This window comes from Staurois parvus, unplaced genomic scaffold, assembly GCF_062004578.1.
Source record: "Staurois parvus isolate SC_StPar_1 unplaced genomic scaffold, SC_StPar_1.0 ptg001910l, whole genome shotgun sequence".
In the NCBI taxonomy this organism is placed as follows: domain Eukaryota; kingdom Metazoa; phylum Chordata; class Amphibia; order Anura; family Ranidae; genus Staurois; species Staurois parvus.
Window position 1 is genome coordinate 34939 of NW_028319706.1, and position 3882 is coordinate 38820.

Genomic DNA, 3882 nt, shown 5'->3' on the forward strand with positions numbered 1-3882 from the left:
CCTCTTCATAGGTCAGCTGACCTCTAGTTACTGACTCCCATTCGCTGACGGCCATGCCAATCTGCCTACAGCTGTGACCTGAAAGGGCGGCCATGGAGAGGCTGGGTTAGCGCCGCTGTGTGGTAGTGACTTGAGTGTACTAAGTTCAGGCTATGGACCCCCCCCCTCTCCCCACAGTGGCGGAATACCAGGGCACAGCTTGCGACCCTGGTAGTTCTGCCACTGGTGCAGGCTCAAGGGGCAGCTGCTTCTGGGCCCCACAACAATGACTGGGTCTGGGGCAGCTGCCCCTTTTTCCCCGCGTTAAATACGGCCCTGAGCAGCCCAACTGCAAGGGAGAATTTTTTTCCTTTCCCCAGAGCTCAGCTTTAAGTTTCTGCAGAACTGAGGGGCTTTTACTCCCACCTGCGGCCTGGCCACCATATTCTTCACATGGAGCTACACAGGAGTTAATGGGAGATTTGTTGGCTGGGACACTCCTATGTTCTAAACAAACATCTGTCTGGCACTTAATCATAGCTAATTCTGCAGAAGAGAGACCATATTTACTTTGTAATGACATCAATTGGCCATAAATATTGCAGCTCTTGTATACTTGCAGTTGAAGAGATGCCTCAGTCTGACATTTAACTGTTTGCTGAGCTCCGTCTTCTGTTTGTTGACGGTTTTTCTCACTTATCAGCTGTCATCGGAGGATTTTTCTTTCTTTGCTGTGAAATGAAGGAAGAAGGTATGCAGACTGTCATGTAAAGACAGATTAGAGCAGCAATAAACTGAGCATAACCTGCCAACCCAGAGAAACGCCTCCTAGTATCAACCAGATAACGAGGAGCAACTAAAAAGATATTTATTTCCTCTCGATAGAAAGAGAACGATCGGAAATGGACATTTGTAAGAATCAGATTTTTTTTTTTAAATAAATTTGAAGTGTAGAGCCCCACAGGGCATGTCTATAGGTTCACGGATGAGAACCATGAAGTAGGCTTGAGCACAGGCAAAGGTAGACTGGAACAGTCTGTAGGCTCATGGCTGGGGACAATGAAGGAGGTTTGAATACAAGCAAAGGTAGACTGGAACAGTCTGTAGGCTCATGGCTGGAACAATGAAGGAGGTTTGAATACAGGCAAAGGTAGACTGGAACAGTCTGTAGGTTCATGGCTGGAACAATGAAGGAGGTTTGAATACAGGCAAAGGTAGACTGGAACAGTCTGTAGGTTCATGGCTGGAACAATGAAGGAGGTTTGAATATAGGCAAAGGTAGACTGGAACAGTCTGTAGGCTCATGGCTGGAACAATGAAGGAGGTTTGAATACAGGCAAAGATAGACTGGAGCAGTCTGTAGGCTCATGGCTGGAACAATGAAGGAGGTTTGAATACAGGCAAAGATAGACTGGAACAGTCTGTAGGCTCATGGCTGGAACAATGAAGGAGGTTTGAATACAGGCAAAGGTAGACTGGGACAGTCTGTAGGCTCATGGCTGGAACAATGAAGGAGGTTTGAATACAGGCAAAGGTAGACTGGGACAGTCTGCAGGTTCATGGCTGGAACAATGAAGGAGGTTTGAATACAGGCAAAGGTAGACTGGAACAGTCTGCAGGTTCATGGCTGGGGACAATGAAGGAGGTTTGAATACAGGCAAAGGTAGACTGGGACAGTCTGCAGGTTCATGGCTGGAACAATGAAGGAGGTTTGAATACAGGCAAAGGTAGACTGGAACAGTCTGTAGGCTCATGGCTGGAACAATGAAGGAGGTTTGAATACAAGCAAAGGTAGATAGGAGCAGCCTAAACATTCACATCTAGGGACCATGAAGAACGTTGGGAGGGGATTTTGGCGTGGTGTGAGATACTCCAAAAGTGCTTGAACACACTTCTACAGAGGACAATTCTCTCTTCCTCTCTCCTATGTTTGTTTTGTTTTGAAATCTTTGTAATTTATTAAAAATAAAAAAACGAAAAAAAAAAACCCACATGTACATAAGTATTCGCAGCCTTTGCCCTGACACTCAGAATTGAGCTCTGGTGCATCCTGTTCCCACTGATCATCCTTGAGGTGTTTCCACGACTTATTTGGAGTCCACCTGTGGGAATTGGACATGATTAGTAAAGGCATAAACCTGTCTATAGAAGGTCCCACAGGTAACAGTGCATGTCAGAGCATAAACCAAGCCATGAAGTCCAAGGAATTGTCTGTAGACCTCCTAGACAGGATTGTATCAAGGCACAGATCTGGGGAAGGGTACAGAAATATTTCTGCAGCATTAAAGGTCTCAATGAGCACAGTGGCCTCCATCATCCGTAAATGGAAGAAGTTTGGAACCACCAGGAATCTTCCTAGAGTGGCCCGCCTGGTCAAACTGAGAGATCGAGGTAGAAGGGCCTTAGCCAGGGAGGTAACCAAGCACCCGATGGTCACTCTGAAAGAACTCCAGCGTTTCTCTGTGGAGAGAGGAGAACCTTCCAGAAGAACAACCATCTCTGTAGCACTCCACCAATCAGGAATGTATGGTAGAGTGGCAAGACAGAAGCCACTCAGTAAAAGGCAAATGGCAGCCCGCCTGGAGTTTGCCAAAAGGCACCTGAGGGACTCTCAGACCATGAGAAACAAAACTCTCTGGTCTGATGAAACAAAGATTGAACTCTTTGGTCTGAATGCCAAGTGTCATGTCTGGAGGAAACCAGGCATCACTCACCACCTGGCCAATACCATCCCTACAGTGAAGCATGGTGGTGGCAGCATCATGCTGTGAGGATGTTTTTCAGTGGCAGGAACTGGGAGATTAGTCAGGATGGAAGGAAAGAGGAATGCAGCAATGTACAGAGACATCCTTGATGAAAACCTGTTCCAGAGTGCTCTGGACCTAAACAACATGAAAGCATGGATCCATCCTGCCTTGTATCAATGGTTCAGGCTGGTGATGGTGGCGTCATGGTGTAGTGGAGTGTATATATATATATACACTCATCAGTCACTTTATTAGATCCACCTTGCTAGGACAGGGTTGGAAACCTTTTCCCTTCAGAACTGCCTTCATTCTTATTGGCATAGATTCAACAAGGTGTTCGAGACATTCCTCAGAGATATTAGTCCATATTGACATGAGTTACTGTTGCCTTCCTATCATCTGGAACCAGTCTGCCCATTCTCCTCTGACCTCTGACACCAACAAGGCATTTTCCTCCACACAACTGCCTCTCACTGGATATTTTCTCTTTTTCGAACCATTCTCTGTAAACCCTAGAGATGGTTGTGTGTGATAATCCCAATAGATCGATCAGCAGATTTTGAAATACTCAGACCAGCCCGTCTGGCACCAACAACCATGCCAAAGCCACTGAAATCCCCTTTCATTCCCATTCTGATGCTCGGTTTGAACCTCAAAAAGTGGTCTTCACCATGTCTAGATGCCTAAATGAATTAAGTTGCTGCCATGTGATTGGCTGATTAGCAATTTGTGTCACCAAGCAATTGAACAGGTGGACTTAAGTGAATGTGTGTATATATATATATATATATATATATACTTTACTATCTATTGACTAATACTGGCAGCATAAGGAATAAAAATAGTTCATGCTGATTGAAAGAGTTGAGTCCTGCTTTAAAACACAGAAGTTTTACTATAGAGGTGGTTTAAGCTACACCATACAGAACGTTTCCCAAAGAACAAACATTCAACAACATGCACTTCAAACTCTAAATATACGTCTATGGAGGATGTGAGTCAGGCAATGGAGTGGTAAAGATGAAAGGAAGAAAACCCGATGACCTCATTGAATATTCACAATCCCAATGTCACACACGCCAACAAAATATCACAAGCAGGAGACATGTTCCTGTGCTCGGGCAATACCGAGGTCACTTCAAAGATGTCGGCTAAA